Source organism: Tachyglossus aculeatus, chromosome 1 (assembly GCF_015852505.1).
Source record: "Tachyglossus aculeatus isolate mTacAcu1 chromosome 1, mTacAcu1.pri, whole genome shotgun sequence".
NCBI classification, from domain to species: Eukaryota; Metazoa; Chordata; class Mammalia; order Monotremata; family Tachyglossidae; genus Tachyglossus; species Tachyglossus aculeatus.
Window position 1 is genome coordinate 37,614,634 of NC_052066.1, and position 21,780 is coordinate 37,636,413.

The window sequence follows — 21,780 nt, forward strand, 5'->3', positions numbered from 1 at the left end:
TCTAGATTACTACTCATAAATAATTGAAGTGTTGAAAAGAATAGATTTATTAACCCTAGGAGCAAACCAGGCTTAGCCTATTAGCCCCTTATGGGAGAGGGACTGTGTCTGGCCTGATTATCCTGTACAGTGGTTATCACATAGTAAGTGTTTAACAAATGTCACTATTATTATTATCATTATTATTATTATTGGGTGACTATCACCCTCAGATTTATTGCATGGTTTAGATTAATGTGGTCCAGAGGGGAGCCTCCTGAGTCTCCTTCCAGCTACTAAAGTGAGAGGCCTGGGAACCTCCATTTGACTGCTGGAGCAGAGAGGAGCAGAAGCAATGTGCTACTCAGGGCCTTAGGTGAATAAAATAAAAATAATTTATTAGCTGGGGAAAAATGGATTAGTCTAGGTTGGCAGTATAGGTGGAGAGGTTCTTAGCAATGCCCTTTTCTTATTACCTGAATTCTTTAAAAATATCTGGATCTATGGCCAATAGCCAAAGGTCTATCTATCCAACATTTCAATGCTAGCTAGCTTGTTAAGATTTTCATTAGAGGAGTGAGAGAAAGATTCAGGGACTCCCTATACATTCCAAAGTATTTAGATTTAGATACAGGGTTAAAGTACAGACAGAGAATAAAGCGAAATTTAAACGAGATTCAAATAACAACATTCCCAACTGATACGCATTTCTGTCAACAAAGAAATCTTATACCTACAGAAAAAAATTGTGAAATAAAGTTCTATGAGGGGACCAGCATAAGCAGCATGTGGCAGGATCTTCCACAAATTTCTCAGTTTAGGTCAGGTAGGGGGAGGGAGAAAGAGAGAGACAGATGGAGTGAGGAAGAGACAGAGATAGACAGATGGAGAGACAAACAGAGAGGAGAGAGCGACTGCTGCCTAGCTTGATTAGATTTCCCTTTCAGGTGACTCTGGAATGTGTAATTTTCAGCTGGCTTCCTACTTTCTCCTCAATCCCTTGATCTCAGCTCATCCTCCACTGCAAACCTGGACACCTCCATGTCAAGGTCCTTGTAAATATTACTTGAGCAGAGCTTCTAAGAGATCTTATTTCGAGTCCCCCGACACCAGTTGAGCATACTGTAGATATGCAGCCTTTACAAGTTACAGAAAATGATGGCCAAAACTGTTGAAGATGATTTCAAATAACGTTAACATTTAATTACCCAAACTCTACTATTGAGCTTGCTAATGAGGAGCTTGGAAATATCATGGCTTAAACATTTTTTCCGTCACAAAAAACTTAAGCATCTTTCCTCCTCATTAGTTGTATCCATAAAGATAAATGAAGATGATTTAGCCAGTGTAGGTCATCTTCTAAAGGACTCTTCAAACTAAACTCCACAGATCCGACTAGGCAAGCATTCAATATTAGGTTTTTTTTGCTTGTTTGTTTTGTTTTTTGTATAAATGGAAGTCCAATGTCAAAGGAAAGACCAAATGTAACAGCCATAATGAAAGATGATTTATCCCTCATTTTGATATTGGCAGTGTTTCAAATCTTGGAGATGAAACAATCCCTCCTTATAAATTGAATTTTGTATCTTTTAATTAAATATATTTATTTTTTTTTCCTAGTAAACAAAGATGGTTTTAGAGTATCAACATTTTGAATCCAAGATTGATACATCATAAAGTCCAAAGAGTCCAACATGATGGATTTGCTGAATACATAATTGTTGTTGCTGATTCTGTAATGTACTTAACTCTGTACATTATGTTTGTCGATGCTAATAAGAGCAATAATGGCATTTGTTGTGTATTTACTGCGTACTAAGTGTTGGGGAAGACATATAGAAGCAGTGTGTGCTAATGGAAAGGTCATTGGTCTGGAGGTTAGGAGACTGGACTTTAATTCCTGTTCTGCTACTGGCCTGTTGTGAGACCTGGGATAAAACACTGTCATGGGTGGGTGAAACAGATATGGTTTGTTACGTGCTTATTTACTTTTCCCACTCCATTCTTCCTCTCTTTTTCCATACCCCAACACTATAGGAGACAGACTTCATACTAACCAGCTATGGGATATTACTAAAGTGATATAAGATTCTCAAAGAACATCTGTCCACCATACCGCCTATTTCCTTCCCCTCTGTAACTCAACTGTCTGTTGTGCTGCTGATGTAATTGCAACCACAATTTTTCCTTCTAATAATAGCTTCAGTACTGAAGCAATCAATAGTCTCTAAATGGAAATATGAGGAGGATTAATATGCTGTTTATATGGTTCCCTCGACAAATGAAAGTTTCCAGGAAAACACTGCTCTTCACATTCCTCCAATTAAAATGGTGGTTTATAAATCACCCCTCCTACATTTTCCTCTGATTAGGCCCCCCAGACAGCATCTAATTGTTGGACAAATCTGTCTGTAAAGTCACTCATGCTAGTGTGTCTTGCCCAAGATCACACAACAGGCAAGTAGCAGAGCAGGAATTCAAGCATTCATTGAGGGCTTACTGTGGGCAGAGCACTGCACTGTTTGGAAAATACAATTCAGCAACAAATAGAGACAATCCCTGCCCGCAGTGGGCTCACAATCTAGAGGGGGGAGACAGGCATCAGAACAAGTAAACAGGCATAAATAGCATTAATATGAATAAATAGAATTATAGATGTATACACATCATTAATAATGAATAAATAGAATTATAAATATGTACATATATACACAAGTGCTGTGGGGGGAGAGCAAAGGGAACAAGTCAGGGTGATTGGGAGGAAAGGGGGAAAAGGAAAAGCAGAGGAAAAGGGGGGTTAGTCAGGGAAGGCCTCCTGGAGGAGGTGAGCCTTCAGTAGGGCTTTGAAGGGGGGAAGTGTGATAGGCGGATTTGAGGAGGGAGGACATTCCAGGCCAGGGGGAGGACGTGGGCCGGGGGTCGACGGCGGGACAGGTGAGAATGAGGGACAGTGAGGATTAAAGCCTATTCTCCAAATTTTCAGGCTAATGATCTATCCACTAGGTCACACTACTTCTCTTTATCGTCCCCAACATTCAGCACACAGTAAATGCTCCACTAATGTCATTATAATTCTTCTTATTATTGACAAATATATGTAATGAAGTGATCACCAAGTATGAATCATTAAAATCACAATGCATCAGGAATGCATTTTCCTGTAAGTACATCTAGGAATGGAATTCCAATACTTTTGCCAATGGAGAAAGTGAAAAATGCAGAATTTGTGCCTAACCTATACCAATAGACTGTATCATGAGACGAACACTTGGGCAAGGAAAAGATAAACAGAGGGGAGAGAATGCAACTGTAAATCCTTCCAAGTGCTTGGTACAGTGTGCTACATACAGTAAGTGCTCAATGAATATGATTGATGGATAGACTCCTATCAATGACGTTCCCTGCCTCATATGCTTCCAACCCTGGTTTTCAGGATCAAAATAATTGAGGAATTTCATTGATTGAGAAATATTAGCACCCCCTGTAGACCCCCATCCTTATTTCAAACCTACAAGTTCGCAGTCTAACCTAATTTTTTGTAAAAATTAATGTACTCATAATAACAACTAATTAACACGTCATACTGACTTGTAAATAAACCAATTTTATTAATCAACTCATGTAAAGCCCCTAAAAATCTACATGCCTCTTTATAAATAATCTCTAGAGTAACTTCAGGTGAGAAATTTCATGAAATCCTAGTTATTAAATGTCATTATTTTTAACCCCTCTATATTTCACCTTTAAATTGAATTATGCGCATGAGCCATTTGTGGTATCCAATTTCCTAAGATCATTTTCCAGCCTTATATTTTCCTTTCACTAAACTCGGTGGTAAAGCTTACTGTCCTCCCTGATGAAGTTACGTTTACATGCTTATATGTGGTTAATAAATACTGAATCTATGAGCTCTGCAGTTTTTGGTAAACTAAGGATGCCACTGATTCTTCTACCCAATTACTGCATGAATTTTGCATATTCTTCTCATTCAACTTTTAGTTGGGCACAGCTTTCTTCATTTCCATTTTATACTATTTAATTACTGTTATTTGTTGCTAAATAGCTCTTTCATTTCACTCTAGGAGTATTAGATTTGTTGACAGCTGATTCCTTCACATTTTGGTCAATCAATCAGTAAAGTTTGAAAGCACTTTGGGATCTACTTGGATGAAAGAGACGGCATAAATTCAAGATTGTCATTAGCATTTAGAAGCACAGATGTTAAAATATGGGACTTGGAAAACGGCCTAGGTCTATCTTATGACTCTCAAATGAAACTTCTGCCCAGTTTTTTTTCTCTTTTAAGGCATTATATCATATGGCTTGATCAGCTGTGTGAATTGTACATAATGGGAAAAGCAACAGTACATGAGTGCTACTCTGACAGTATAAAATTAACCTTTTACAAAATTTTGGAAGCCCCTAGTGACACTGTACCTAATAATAATAATGATGGCATTTATTAAGTGCTTACTATGTGCAAAGCACTGTTCTAAGCACTGGGGAGGTTACAAGGTGATCAGGTTGTCCCACGGGGGGCTCACAGTCTTCATTCCCACTTTACGGATGAGGGAACTGAGGCACAGAGAAGTGAAGTAACTTGCCCAAAGTCACACAGCTGACAAGTGGCGGGGTCAGGACTAGAACCCATGACCTCTGATTCCCAAGCCTGGGCTCTTTCCACTGAGCCACGCTGCTTCTCTAGCTTCATAGGAATTCTGTTTTTTTAAATGATAGCAACACTGAAGGGACCAAAGTGTCAGGTTCCTATAACCAGCTCAGTGTTCCTAACCCAAGCACTCTTGAATGTGACTCTTTTCATATTTTCAGGTGCTTTTTCCTTCCCTTTTCCTCCTTCTCCTCCTCGCAGCCCTATATATTCACTGTGTCTTGGTTGGTGGTGCAGTGAGAAAGAGAGGTTTCATTCTTTTTCTTTTTTGTTTTGTTACTATTCTCTCCTTTGCCCTATTCTAGCACACACCTACTTGATCTCATACACACTTTCAAGAGGAAAGAGGAAGCTCCTTACTGCCCAAGTGGTGTCAATAATAACAATACCTGTACATATTTACTATTCTATTTATTTTGTTAATGATGTGCATTTAGCTTTAATTCGATTTGTTCTGACGATTTTGACACCTGTCTACATGTTTTGTTTCCAATTCCAAGTGTTGTCTGTCTCCCCCTTCTAGACTGTAAGCCCGTTGTTGGGTAGGGACCATCTCTGTATGTTGCCGACTTGTACTTCCCAAGCGTTTAGTACAGTGCTCTGCACACAGTAAGCACTCAAGAAATACGATTGAATGAATGAATGAATGAATGAACAATAACAACTGGGGAAATTGTTAAGCGCTGTGTGCCAGACACTGTTCTAAGTGCTGGAGTAGAAACAAGATAAGCAGGTTGGACACAGTCCCAGTCCCACATGGGGCTAAGAATCTCAATCCCCACTTTACAGATGAGGGAACTGAGGCCCAGAGAAGTGAAGTGACTTGCCAAGGTCCCACAGCAGACAAGTGGCAGAGCCAGGATTAGAACCCAGGTCCTTTTGCTCCTAGGCCTGTGCTCTATCCATTAGGCCATGTTACTTCTCCCATTAAATAGGAAGGATGTGGATAATAATGATGATAGTGGTAATTTTAAATGTGTATTATGTGCCAAGCACTGAACTGAGTTCTGTATAGCTAATTCATTCATTCAATCATATTTATTGAGCACTTACTGTGTGCAGAGCACCGTACTAAGCACTTGGGAAATACAAGTCGGCAACATATAGAGACGGCCCCTACCCAACACAAACATTCATACATCTTCTAAAACAGTATATATGGGTATATTCCTCTCTAGAGAGAGAGAGAGGGAGAGAGAGAGAGAGAGAGAGAGAGAGAGAGAGAGGAATATATTCATAAAAACATTTTTAGATTTCAGGTCTCCACTCCTGACCTACCAAAAGTCCAACATAAAAAATAATTGTTGTCCTAATTCTACAGTGCATTTGATTCTGTAACTTCATATTAACAAAATCAAAAGGAAAGGAACTAGATCTAGAAGATTACTTGATAGATTAACTGTTAAGAGTAGTATTTATTGACCCACTTTCCTTGCGGAGAGCTCTGCAGCAAGTTCTGGGATATTGGAATAGTTTGCACACAAATATTGAAATAGACAGCAGTGGTCAAGGGAATGTTCCTTGAGAGAGATGTTTTCATTCAACGGGGTGTTGGAATAGTAGAACATCCTGTCTGCAAGCATTTGTCATGGTTTCAAATTCATTCATTCATTCAATCATATTCATTGAGCGCTGACTGTGTGCAGAGCCCTGTACTAAGCGCTTGGGAAGTACAAGTTGGCAAAATATAGAGATGGTCCCTACCCAGCAATGGGCTCACAGTCTAGAAGAAATTCAAATGAGGCATCCTTTCCATCACCATTTTGACTTATTTCTTCAACCTGAACATTTGTCAGTTTTGCTAATTTTTTTGAGTCCCTCTTGGGTTTAGATTTAGGCAGTGTGTACTCTTGTCAGAGGCCAAGAGAAAAATTCAGTTCTCAAATGACAGAAGCACTGAAGCAGAAGGACACTTAGCACTCGCAGTTACTTTTTGGCATTGGAATATAAAAAGGGATCCAAAAAGCCCAAAATGAATTTGGAACATGGCCCTGTACTGTCTTGAGATATTGTATGAGGAGTAGAGGGGAACAGAAACATATGTAAAGAGTGTGGTTTGCTTCTAGCCTAAGTAAGTATCTGTGAACAAACTAAAAATCAAAAGATGTGCATGAAATTATGCTTTCAATCCTTTTGATGTTCTACTTAAGGCCCCATTTCTTTACCTTTGCCTTGAAGTCCTGTTTCCCCGAAGATTCAGTAAATGACACACAGCTACAGTTCGATAACAACCGAAGTAGCCACATTCCCTGTCTGTCATGACAACTTCCTTGGATCATTTTTGTCCCCTCTCCCATTTACCCCTAACATTCAATCATGTACAAGCTTCTCATTCCTTCTCAATAATGTTTCAGGGATCAATCACATTCTCTACTCATCATCATCCCTTTATTCATTCCCCCTCCCAGTTCCTCAACACTTATGTAAGTATCTGTAATTCTTCCATTTTTATTAATGTCTGTATCCCTGTCTAAACTGTAAGCTCATTGTGGGCAGGGAATGTTTCTGCTTATTGTTATATTGTACAATTCCAAGTGCTTAGTACAGTGCTCTGAACACAGTAAGCACTCAATAAATATGGCTGAATGAATGCAAGATCATCACCATCATTATAATTACCATCATCAGCATCACCAATCTTCATTTATTTACAGCCTACTGAGATTGAGGATTTTATTAAATTACTGAGAGGAAAAGAGGAAGAAATGGGGGAGGAGAAAGCAGGGGACAAAGTGGAGGTATATGAAAAAATAGGAAGAAGAGGAAAATGAAGATGAATATAAGGGAGAAAGTGGGAGAGGATTAATAATGATAATAATAATTGTGGTATTTGTTAAGGGCTTACTATGTGCCAAGCACTGTGCTAAGTTCTAGGGTAGATAAAATGTGGTCCCTGTACCACACTGGGCTCACATTCTGAGGGGGAAGGGAACAACTATTTAGTTCCCATTCTGCAGATGATGTAACCGAGGCACAGAGATGTTGAGTGATTTGGCTGAGGTCCCATGAGAAGCAAGTAGTGGAAATGGGCTCAAAACCCAGTTTTCGTGACTTCACTAGACCATAAAGAAGAAGGGATGGAGGAAGAAGAAGGAGAGAAGAGGCTAAGGATGAGGGGGACAAGGAGTGGAGATGGAGGTTGAGAAAATAAGTGGAGAAAGAGAACTCAATCAATCAGTGGCATTTACTGAGAACTTACTGTGTGTAGTGCCCTGAACTAAACACATGGTAGAATACGCCAAAGTTGATAGACATGTTCTCTACTCATAAGGAGCTCATAGTCTAGAAAAGGAGCTCAAATTCTACAGGAGGAGCTTACAGTCAAGGTGAGAAAGAGGAGATGGAAGGGAGGAGAGAAGAGGAAGAGAAGGGGAAGAGAGAAAGAGGAGGAACAAAAGAAGTAGGATGAAGATAAGGAAGAGGAGGAGAAAGTGGAGAAACAAGCTGGAAATGATTTGGCAGAACAGTTAGGCATGGGATTGCTCTTTTCAATCACTGTAACACAAAAAGCTACACTTTGATAGTATTTCTTACTATGTCCTGTTAAGAAATTATAATGACCTATAGAATGCTTCATACTTACAATTTTACTTAATTTAGGTACTAGACTAAGCTGCTATACATGAGGGTTGGTTTACAAAATGATGTTTTCTTTTTTTTAGTTATCATCATCATCATCATTGTCACCATCCATATGCATCAGGAGTAAAATGCAGTTGAATTACCAGTCTCTCTCCATTAAGCTGTCATCCAACAGGATCCAATATGAATACATCAATATTCACCCAAAGTTGCACAGTGCACAATAGGATTATTTCAGAATATATACTTTCAGATTTCTTTTTTATTTAGTTGATGTATTCTCAGGATATGGTAGCTCTTCGTACCGGTAATTCAATGATAGTGTAAGACCCCTACGAAAAATGTCAATCCTGTCTTTCTTGGTTGAGGTAATTTCTATTCATGATCCTACCCTGGCATGTGAAGGAGAATTAGGTTAATTTACAGAATGCTGGTATTGGGGATGAAAGAGAAAACAGAGACGTTGAAAGCAATTAGTGTTGTCAGCACTTCAAAACAACTATTTAGAAAATAGAAGAGACCTTGGGCTCTAGTTCAGCTGGATGTTAATGGATATGGTAGTTTGCTAGAAACTAGTGGGTACTAGGGAACTAATTAAGGCACAGTTCTTAAGCGTCACATCTGCTGTTAATAAAGCATATGGTAAGGAGGTTTAATCTTGTGTAGGTCTGGCCTGTATTGCCAATACCTAGATGGAGGAGAAATTTGGGAGGTTTGTTCCCCAAGGAGTTTTTCAGAAACTCAGATCCAAGGTTGAAGGGGGGAATTAGGAGCACTTTTTAAATTCAGGTTTATATCAAGAACATGATTCATTTTCTAGAACATAGTTCTGTATGACCCGTTGCTTTACAAAAATCAAAATTTTTCTATATCAATCCCAAAAAGTAAATTATATACTAAAATAAAAACTAAAACAATATAGGTGAAATAGTAGTAAAAACTTTTCAAGGAACTTCTCAGGAGAATAAACATAGCTTAATGGTTAGAACATGGTTCTGAAAGTAAGAAAGACCTGGGTTCTAATCCCGGCTACACCACTTGTCTGACCTGTGACCTTGGGCAAGTCACTTAACTTCTTTGTGTCTCAGTTACCTCTTCTGTAAAATGGGGATTAAGACTGTGGGACGTGGACTGTGTCCAACCTGATTAACCTATTTATGTCCCAGCTCCTATTTCAGTGCCTAGCACATAATAACAAATACCATTAAAACAAACAAAGGAAAACCACTTTGGGCCTCATTTTCCTCATCATCATCATCATCATCAATCGTATTTATTGAGCGCTTACTATGTGCAGAGCACTGTACGAAGAGCTTGGGAAGTACAAATTGGCAACATATAGAGACAGTCCCTACCCAACAGTGGGCTCACAGTCTAAAGGGGGGAGACAGAGAACAAAACCAAACATACTAACAAAATAAAGTAAATAGAATAGCTATGTACAAGCAAAATAAATAAATAAATAAATAAATAGAGTAATAAATATGTACAACTATATATACATATATACAGGTGCTGTGGGGAAGGGAAGGAGGTAAGATGGGGGGATGGAGAGGGGGACGAGGGGGAGAGGAAGGAAGGCATCTGTAAAATGGGGAGTTGATAGAATGGGACAATCTTATATTCTAGTATTTACCCCTGCACCTAATGCATCATAATCACCTAATATGTGTACTATAATACCAATCAGTTTATGTGGCTTGAAAGCACATTATCTCAGGGCCAAAAGCCCTGCAACAAGAACCCAGGGAACTGCCATACACATAACTTGATAATAGAATGCACCACACATCCTATGATGACATTACACTGTGTTCCTGCATAGCAAAAGCAAATAGATCATAACCTGGATCATTTGGGGAGTTAACCCTGGACACTCACTCTGGTCTTGGGGAGCACCTGGGTGCCTGATGGGTCTTGGGAAAATGGAGTAGATGCCAGGCTGGGGGCGGGCATATGGAATGGGGGTGTGCAGTCCCAAGACAAGGTGGTAGTATTGCCAGGGAGCTGGGATAAGATAGCACAACGAAGCTTCCAGGCTGAATCACCTGCACCGACCAATTACCCATCTATGGGCTTCACGGTGGGTGGCACTAAGCACCCCACTCCCAAAATATCTCTGTGGGTGGTTAAAAATATCACTCAATCACTGGGACAGAAGAGCAGCCATGCTTCCTCCTTCCCCCATCAGGTCACTTGAGTAGCTCTGGGTCTTTCAGCCCATAGTTTGGGACACTTTCCACACTCTACTACTATGAATGTTGTCTCTTAGTGGGGGACCAATAATAGGACCCCCAGGCAGGACCTCAGGAACCTAATGACTCACTCATTAGTATGCCATTTTCCTTTCTTCTTCTTTAGGTATGTGTTAAACCCTTATTAGTCATGTGCTGTACTAAGCATGGGGGAAGATACAAGATAATCAGGTTGGACACAGTCCTGGGCACAGTGGATAGAGCACACGCCGGGGAGTCAGCAGGTCATGGGTTCTAACCCTGGCTATGCCATTCATCTGCTGTGTGACCTTGGGCAAGTCGCTTAACTTCTGTGCCTCAGTTACCTCATCTGTAAAATGGGGATTGAGACTGTGCGCCACACCTGGGACAGGGACTGTGTCCAATCTCATTTGCTTGTATCCACCCCAGCACTTCACACAGTGCCTGGCACATAGTAAGTGCTTAACAAATACCACAATCATTATTATTATTATTATTATTGTGGGTCTTACGGCCTATATAGATGGGAATATAATTTGATGCACATTTTACAAGAGGAAACTGAGTCACAGAGGAAGTGAAATGACTTGCCCAAGCTCACACAGCAGATGAGTGGCAGTACAGGATTAGAAGCCAGGTCCTCTGACACCCATGCTTATGTCCTTTCCACTAGATCACGCTGATTAATCTTTTAAACCCTCCCAAAGGTCCTGACAGAGCTTCCTTCCTGAGGTGTGGGAAAACAACACCTCAAGCAGGCACCCCCTGGGGATTTGGTGGAACTAAATTTTCTTCTGGTGGAGTAGACAGAGAAGCAGGGAGAGTACCTGTAGTAATCCTGCAGTTTAGATAGGCCAAAAGGACTCCTTATGTATTACTTGAAATTTATCTCCTCAATTTCACTTTAATTTATTCATATGGTCTAGAACTCGGACACAAAGACATGCAGATTTTTAATGAAAATGAGAAATGACTTAGTGGCCTTTGAATTGATCAGTTAGAAATCTCTAAAGCACTAATTCAATCTGGGCCTTAGGACTGCCTCTCTGCCTCATAGAGATAGTCCCCCTCCACAAATACTGAAAAGGAGGAATTGCCCATCACCCTTAGTGACATTTATGTAAAGGAAATAGAGCATGGAAATAATCCTCTGGAGTGTTGGTATTTTGTTTGAGGAGATTTGCTCTATGCTCTGTTTCCCCCATCCTGAGAGTCCGTTATTTTAATTCAGGAGATTTGTGTCCCGTTCTTTTTCTCCCTATTAAGGTTTAGCTGCTCTAATTCCAAAGATTTATCCTGCCTCGCTTTATTTTTTTGTCTCTGAGATTTAAACAGTCTTAGTTTTCCTCAAATATATTTCACCTGGAAACATCTATCAGCAATCTCATTAACATTATTTAAAAATCCTACGCTTTAGGTGACCTTAAGGTATATTATCATAAATCTACACAGAAGCAAGAAAACTAACCATTGCAACCATCAACACAATATAAGATTAATTCCCCACAATGTGAAGAGACAGTTCCATTCATTCTATATTTGCCAGGTGATAGTAAATATATTGAATATGTTTTCCTATCTGGAGCACATAGCCACTAAGGAATAAATATCAACTCTCTGGTTGTCTGAGTTAACCTCTGCTCCCTTTCAAAAGACCCTATAACTTAAAAGCTATGATGGATAATTTTCTGAGTACATGGACACCAATAGTCCAAACAAATGATGTTTTAAGTTACCTATCAGAGGAGTTAATCTCACTCCTCTAATGGAGTCCACGATGGGGTATGCAATTGGCATAAGAGGTGCTTGCTGGCTTACAAATTTGTCTGGGCATCTAATTGGTTCTACCAATCTCGAGTCAAAGAGGTTGAATTAAGACCCAAAATGGCACCACTGATGTCTGCCAGTCTTATGACACAATCTGATGTCCCTTGCACCATTAATAATAATAATAATAATGATAGCATTTATAGATCACTTTAAAATGGTGGTTGAGGCAATGGTGGAAGATGAGGGGAGGAGGAAGAGGAAGAATGGGCTAGAACCTCAGACCTTCTCTCCCAGACTCTTCTTCTCTTCTGAGCCCTCCAGCCCCACATGAACAACATCACTGCCACTCACTCCCCTGCCTTTCCCATTACTGTGGCCCCATAGAGCATCTGCATGATGGGATGGAGCTTATTCAGGGAAAGAAAGGTTCATCCTGCTCTGTCCCACAAAACCAATCAATGCACTAGGAGTCAAGGCCCTTCCAACAAGGGCTTATTCATTCATTCATTCATTCATTCAATCGTATTTATTGAGCGCATACTGTGTGCAGGGTACTGTACTAAGCGCTTGGGAAGTACAAGTTAGCAACATATAGAGATGGTCCCTACCCAACAGTGGGCTCACAGTCTAGAAGGGGGAGACAGACAACAAAACAAAACATATTAACAAAATAAAATAAATAGAATATGTACAAATAAAATAAATAAATATATTACAGTACTTGTTAAGTGCTTACTATGTGCCAAGCACTGATCTAAGCGCTGGAGTAGATACAAGTTAATAAGGTTGGACACAGTCCCCTGTCATTCATTCTTTCAGTCATATTTTTTGAGCACTTACTGTGTGCAGAGCACTGTGCTAAGAGCTTGGGAAGTACAAGTTGGCAACATATAGAGGCGGTCCCTACCCAACGACAGGCTCACAGTCTAGAAGGGGGAGACAGACAACAAAACAAACAGGAATGGTATAATTAATAATAATAATAAGAATAATAATGCCATTTGTTTAGCTCTTAAAATATTCCAGGCACTGCCTTAAGAGCTGGGGTGGTTACAAGTAAATCAGGTTAGACACAGTCCCTGTCCCACGTGGGGCTCAAAGTCTTAATTCCCATTTTACAGATGAGGGAATTGAGGCACAGAGAAGTAAAGTGACTTGCCCGAAGTCACACAACGGACAAGTGGTGGACCAGGGATTAGAACCAGTACCTTTTGACTCCCAGGCACATGCTGTAACCACTAGACCATGCTGCTTCTGCTGTAGTTAAGTAGCGGGGTGACAAGGGCTACTCCCATTCACCATCTGCCCAATGAGGAAGATGGCACCCCTCAAATCTTCAGGATGGCCTGGAACTGAAATGGCTGGAGTAGCTGGACTGGTGGACCCATTCCCCATCCCCACCTCAGAGTGAACCTGTACCCACCCTGGAATCCCCCATTCAGTCCTCCCTCCAAGATTTCTTACCCCTGTTACTGAGGAAAGTTCTTCCTCAGTGAGCCCTAATATAATAATGATGGGAAAGCCTTCCCTGAGCTGGGACAAGCAATCAATCAATGGCATTTAATAATAATGATGGCATTTGTTAAGTGTTTACTATGTGCAAAGTACTGCTCTAAGCGCTTTGGAGGATACAAGGTGATAAGGTTGTCCCACGTGGGGCTCGTTTTCCAGATGAGGTAATAGGCACAGGGAAGTGAAGTGACTTTCTCAAAGTCACACAGCTGACAAGTGGCAGAGCTGAGATTAGAACCCAGGACCTCTGACTCCCAAACCCTGGCTCTTTCCACTGAGCCACGGTGCTTCTCTAATGAACACCTACTATATCCAGAGCACTAAGAGTAAGTGCTTGGGAAAGTATGATACAAAAGAGTAGGTAGATATGATTTCTGTCCTCAAGGAAAGGAAAAGTGTGATGTAGTGGAAAGCGCACAGATCTAGAAATCAGAAGATTTAGGTTTTAATCCCAGTTCTGCTACTTGTCTGCTCTGTGACCTTGGGCAATTCGCTTAACTTCTCACTATGCCTCATTTTTATCATCTGTAAAATGGGGGTGAAATCCTACTCTCTCCCACTTAAACTGTGAGCACTATGTGGAACAGAGACAGTGTACAGCCTAATTGTCTTGTATATCTGCCCAGTTTAGTACAGTGCTTGCATATAAGAGGCACTTAGGAAGTATCATAAGAATTATTAATTATTAGGAGCCCACAGTCTAAAGAGAGAGACAGGTGTTAAAATAAATCACAGGTAGGGGAAAAACCAGAATATAAGGTTATATAAATAAGCGTTTTGAGGTTGTCACCCCCACTACATTATGAACTTCTTCAGGGCAGGGATCATGATTTCTTAATCTATTGTGGTCACCCAAATATGGTATGGTACTCTTTACCTAGTCTTTACTCAACAAATACAATGGCTTGATGATTCAAGGCAATCAAAATATTCCAGTGGTGGAGAAAGATAAACTTTACAAAGCAAGAGAGTCTCCTTGAAGCAGAGAACACTTTTTAAAAATACTAACAGTAAAAGTCAATAACACTGTTGAGAATGAGTGTTAAGGGGGATACTGCAACTTGTACTTCCCAAGTGCTTAGTACAGTGCTCTGCACACAGTAAGCGCTCAATAAATACGATTGATGATGATGAACCCAGTTCTTAAGTGGGTGCCAAGCTATTCTATATTTCTTCTTGGCCTCAAAGTAGAAGCAGAGGAGAAAGATTACCAGGGACAGAATTTCCACTTTCTGTTCCTTTTCTCAATTTGGTGACCAATTTGAAGACTGGAGGTCCATGTGAAGTCTTCGGGAGGCACGCAACTCCAGAAACAAGTCTTCGAACAACTTTGAAAGCTACTGCAGCTTTACTGGTGTTCAAAAGGACAGACTATAAGCAATATTAGTGGCAGGAGAGGGAAAAATAGGAGACTCCTAAACTTTGATTTACTGATATCCTTTCTTTAAGAAGCTCAAGATCACCTCTACACTTAACAAAGGGACATTGTCTTTATGGAAATTTTCAGAGGGAAAAACAGTCATCAATTGGTTAATTGTATTTATTGAGTGCTTACTCTATACAACACACTGTACTAAGCTCTTGTGAGAGTACCTATAATAGAGTTGGTAGACACATTGCCTGCCTACAGTGACCTTTCAGTCTAGAGGGGGAATGAGATGTTAACATATATAGATTATGGCTATTTGCAAAAGTGCTGTAGGGCTGAGGATGGGATGATTAAAGTCATAATAGTCATAATAGATTAAATAGATTAATAGATAATAGATTAAAGTCATAATAGTACAGTAATTGTCCCTCAGGAAAACGCTCATCAATCAATCAATGGTATTTACTGAGTGCTTATTAAGTGCAGACCCTACTCTTCCACATATGGGTTTTGTTTTTCCATTGAGTGTCAGTCCAAAGAACCTGAAAGCATGGTCTCTTTGATCATACCTTACATCATGAAGAACTTGAGCTATAAAGTGGCAAGATTCAGTCATTCATTCATTCAGTCATGTTTATTGAGCATTACTGTGTGCAGAGCACTGTACTAAGTGCTTGGAAAGTACAGTACAGCAATAAAGAGAGACAATCCCTCTCCACAACAGGCTCACCTCTGATCTTTTGACCCCCTCCAATTTTATATTTACCATGCCCTATTTGGTCTCCAGAAACAAACTATCTTCTCTTATTACCCTGATCAAAGCCCTCAACACTGTCTTCTCCACTGAACTCAATTCCGGGACTCTGCTTCCTGGGATCATAACGATAATAATAATAATAATGATGGCACTTATTAAGCGCTTATTGCGTGCAAGGCACTGTTCTAAGCACTGGGGAGGTTACAAGGTGATCAGGTTGTCCCCCAGAGGGCTCACAGTCATAATCCCCATTTTACAGATGAAGTCACTGAGGCCCAGAGAAGTGAAGTGACTTGCCCAAAGTCACACAGCTGACAATTGGCAGAGCCGGGAATCGAACCCATGACCTCTGACTCCAAAGCCCGTGCTCTTCCCACTGAGCCATGCTGCTTCTCTGCCCTACTGAGAGCTCACCTCCTCCAGGAGGCCTTCCCAGACTGAGCCCCCTCCTTCCTCTCCCCCTCCTTCCCCTCCCCATCCCCCCCACCTTACCTCCTTCACCTTCCCGCAGCACCTGTATATATATATATATGTATATATATATATATATATATGTGTTTCTACATATTTATTACTCTATTTACTTGTACATATTTATTATATTTATTTTATTTTGTTAATATGTTTTGCTTTGTTGTCTGTCTCCCCGCTCTAGACTGTGAGCCCACTGTTGCATAGGGACCGTCTCTATATGTTGCCAACTTGTACTTCCCAAGCGCTTAGTACAGTGCTCTGCACACAGTAAGTGCTCAATAAATACGATTGAATGAATGCATTTTATTTGGTTTATATGTTTTGTTGTCTGTCTCCCCCTTCTAGACTGTGAACCCACTGTTGGGTAGGGACCGTCTCTAGATGTTGCCAACTTGTACTTCCCAAGTGCTTAGTACAGTGCTCTGCACACAGTAAGCGCTCAATAAATATGGTTGAATGAATGAATGAAAGTGTTCTGCACACAGTAAGCGTTCAATCAATCAATAAATCAATCAATCATATTTATTGAGTGCTTACTGTGTGCAGAGCACTGTACTAAGCACTTGGGAAGTACAAGTTGGCAACATATAGAGATGATCCCTACCCAACAGTGGGCTCACAGTCTAGAAGGGGAAGACAGAGAACAAAATAAAACATATTAACAAAATAAAATAAATAGAATAGATATGTAGAAGTAAAATAAATAAATAAATAGAGTAATAAATATGTACAAACATATATACATATATACAGGTGCTGTGGGGAAGGGAAGGAGGTAAGGCGGGGGGGATGGAGAGGGGGAAGAGGGGGAGAGGAAGGAGGGGGCTCAGTCTGGGAAGGCCTCCTGGAGGAGGTGAGCTCTCAGTAGGGCTTTGAAGGGAGGAAGAGAGCTAGCTTGGCAGATGTGGGGAGGGAGGGAGGTAAATAAATACGAATGAATGAATGAATGCTCCCCCAGTACCCCTGTTGATCTCATGCTGCTATCCCACAACCCAAGATCACCTCCACAGTAGGTTTCCTCCCCTCCTGTGCTCTAATTACAGAGAACTACTGGTAGGAATCCAGACACCTGCCTGACAATCCATCTGAACTTCATCCTCACTTGATTCGATTCTTTCCTCTCCTCCCACCTACTGCAATATTTCTCTGTGCTTATTGACTCCCTTAACCATTGCTAATGCCGACTCTTCCAGTCATTTAAATCCCACCCCTTCCCTTTCTCCTAATGACCTGGCTATGTCATTTTCCTGATGCAATTGATACCATCAGGTATGATCTCTCTAACATCTCCCCTCCTCCTCTCCAGTCCCTCCCTCCTCCTGCATCCCCTTCAACTCTCCCTTTTGTTCCAGCTGTATCACGAGGAGAACCCCTGCATCCTCTCAAAATCTATCCCCTCCAAAGATCGCTCTGATCCCATTCCTTCACATCTTATCAAATCACTTGACCACTCTCTTCTTCCATCCCTGATCACTATCTTCAACCATTCACTTTCCAATTACTATTTCCCTAGGGCTTTTAACCATTTCATGTATCCCCTATCCTAAAAACAACAACAACAAAACAGTTCCTTGACCCCATGGCTCCCTCCAGTTATCTCTCCATCCACCAAATCCACCAACCACCATTCTTCTCCAAACTCCTTGAGTAAGTTGTCTACACCCACTGCCTCCACTTGGTTTCTTCCCATTCTCTCCTTGACCCCCTCCAATCCGGTGTCAATCTCCTGCACTCCACAGAAACTGCATTCTCTAAAATACCAATGACTTTCTTCTTGACAAATCTGTCTGTTAATACTGTTAATTTACATAAGACTACAAATCATTCTGAAAGTACTTCAATTAGAATAATAAAATCATTAGGATAAAAAAATTAATAATTAAAATCTTAAAATAGTTTTATCTATGAGCAATCATCCCTCTAGTACCAATTTCCTTTTTATTTTAGAATTGGTATTTCCTTGCTCTGACTTTTATTTTAGAAAGTAATTATATGAAAAAATTTACATTTGCATTTATCTGTGGACTGTGTTTTTGATTACTATAGAAATATCACAGGGTTTACAGTAATAACTCGCAGTATAGTCCACATAGTTCATGTCCTCACAGTTTCAGTTGTTTCATGGATCTTTAACCTCTACATTTCAGTATTGTTATTTCTTCTGAAATTTAATCAAAGCCAAACTATAATTCAAATGTTTAATAATAATAATTTTATTTGTTTAGCACTTACTATGTGTGAAGCACAGTTTTAAGCACAGGGATAAATACAAGCTAATCAGCTTGGACACAGTCCCTGTCTCACTTGGGGCTTACAGTCTTAAAACCCATTTTACAAGTGAGGTATCTGAGGCCCAGAGAGGTAAAGTAACTTGACCAGGGTCACACAGCAGACAACTGGCCAAGCCAGTACTAGAACCCAAGTCCTTCTGACTCCAAGGCCTGTGCTCTATCTACTAAGCCATGCTGTTTCCTGTTTTCGTTTTGATTTGTTTTGGAGTTGATAGTTTATATCTAAAGCCTACAAAAAAGCCCAAATCCAAGATTTCAGCTTTAAAAAATGATTCCATCTCACTTCCATCTTTTCTGACATATATGAATGGGTCACATATTCTTTGTATTTGTATTGTATTCCACACTCTTTACTTTTCCTAGTTTTTTGGGCTTAATTTTAGTTTATTATTTGTTTCTTTTTAATTTCTGTACTGTCAGGTGACTAGAGACATCACACATCCATGTACACATAATGGGGAGTGCTCAAAACGAGGAAAACTAATATATTTTTTTTCCTCTGGATGTAGGCTCTGCCTCCTTTTCTAGTAATTTTTTTGTGCGATACTTGGGACAGAAAACATAAATACTCCCTCAAGTATCTCATCTTCTGGCTCCACCTCCGTCTAGCATGATGCTAGAGGATAAGGAAAGCAGTAGAAGGCGAAATGAATGAGTTCCCAGAGAATACTTTAGAAGTTGTCTCACGGGAACTCATGACCATCAGGACCATCTGAATCATGTCTTGCCCTCTCACTTAGAATAATAATGATGGTATTTTTTAAGTGCTTACTATGTGCAAAGCACTGTTCTAAGCCCCGGGGGGATACAAGGTGATCAGGTTGTCCCATGTGGGGCTCACAATCTTAATCCCCGTTTTACAGATGAGGTAACTGAGGCACAGAGAAGTTAAGTGACTTGCCCAAAGTCACACAGCTGACAACTGGTGGAGCCAGGATTTGAACCTATGACCTCTGACTCCAAAGCCGTGCTCTTTCCACTGAACCATGCTGCTTCTCACTTATCCATTGTTCTTCCCCCCTATACGCTAGCTCACCATTTCTGTTCCTTTCAAGCTAGTGTACTCACTGAACCTCATTTTTGTTTTTCCCTGAGTTCTGGTTCTTGCCCTTCCCCTTCCCGGGAACCTCCTCCTGCTTCATACAAATAGATGACAGTTCTTTCCATCTTCAAACCCCTTCTGAGATGCACATCTTCTCCCAGAAGCTTTAGCCATGCAATCACAAAGCTTCGTCCTTTGTACCTCCCAATTACCAACCTGACCCATCTGAATCACCTAATCAGTGAAGTTACCACAGCCCCGTAATCCTTATGCTCATACTTTCTATGCTCCATCATTCCTCCTATCAGTAATATTTTCAAGTGCCTGTCTACCCAACTAGACCATAAGATCCTTAAGGACCGTGGTTATGTCTTCCAACTCTTTTGTACTCATCAACAAATGCCATCATTATTATCCAGGGCCTTTGAACACAGTAGACACTCCAAAATGATGATAATGATGATGATCAATCACTGACTGAATAAGGAATGGTATTTTTGAGTGCTTAATGTGTACAGAGCTCTGTATCAAAATTTAGGAGCATACAATAGTGATTGTAGACATGATCCCCGCCTGCATGGAGTTTACAGTCTAGAGGATGATGATGATGAAGACAATGCTAAAACTAGAAAATAAATTACTTTCTTATTATGAGGATAACACATTTTGTCAGCACACATTTTTCTGCTTGACAATTGACAATCTCCAGTGCTTGCCTATCAACCTCCATATCAAACAAAATCTCCTCACTGTTGGCTTCAAAGCTCTCCATTACCTTGCCCCCTTCTTACCTCACCTCCCTTCTCTCTTTCTACATCCCAGCCCACACACTCCACTCCTCTGGTGCTAACCTTCTCACTGTGCCTCGTTCTCACCTGTCTTGCCGCTCACCCCTGGCCTATGTCCTACCTCTGGCCTAGAATGCCCTCCTGCCCCAGATCTCCCAAATAATCACTCTTCCCCCACTTCAAAGCCCTACTGAAGGTGCACCTCCTCCAAGAAGCCCTCCCAGACTAAGAGCCCTATTTTTCAGCTCCCCCTCCCTTTCACATCACTTCATTTGATCTTCCCCCCTCCCCACAGCACTTAAGTATATATCTAGAAATCTAGAAATCTTTTTCATGATGTTTGGTTAACTTGTTTTGATGTTTGTCTCCCCCCCCCCCTTCTAGACTGTAAGCCCACTGTGGGCAGGGATTGCCTCTATTGCTGAAATGTACTTTCCAAGCACCTAGTACAATGCTCTGCACACAGTAAGCTCTCCAGAAATATGATGGAATGAACTGAATAAAAAGGAAATCATTTTTTCACTGATATGACAGAAATGTGAAAAACTGTATTTCAGAACTGGGGAAAACTTTCTGAACTGCTAAACACTGCAACATAGAATAATTACTGGATAGAAAAAAAACCCTGAAAAATGTGCTTTCCTGGCCAAAGCAAACCAAGAATTGTCCTTTGGCAATAATACCATGCAACTGAAACAATATCTAAAACAGTTCTTAATCCTACAAATCAGTTATTTTCATTCTTGAACAGCTGCATCTCTCCTTGACAACAGTAATTTCCTGTGCCAATCAGCTAGCATGCTTTCCAGGGGCAGTATCACTTATTATCATCGACAGCAGGTGCTTCGCACTGTCTAAGCAATAGCAAATACTCCCCTACGGTGATTGTTGTTAAAATTCAGGTAATAGATGTTTTTACTCTCCAGGAGGAGCTATTTTTCTCCACAAAACTCTTTGACGTTTTCCTCCCTCCTCAAGGCCTGTTCTGCTGTTCACCTTTGGCTGTTTTCCCAAGTTCTTTGCCTTATCCAGTATTGCTGATCCTTGTCTAGTTTAAACCCCATACTGACAATTCCTTTTTCACCTTGGTCTTTGATTCCATTTTCAACAGGATTCTCATCACACTCAGTACCATCTCTCCGGCTCCTTACCTAAAACAACTTGATCACTTCTTGTAACGAGAAACTTCTTGTAACCCGCCGGTCTCAGCTCCGCAACATTGCCAAGATCCGCCCTTTCCTCTCCATCCAAACCGCTACCCTGCTAATTCAAGCTCTCATCCTATCCCGTCTGGACTACTGCACTAGCCTTCTCTCTGATCTCCCATCCTC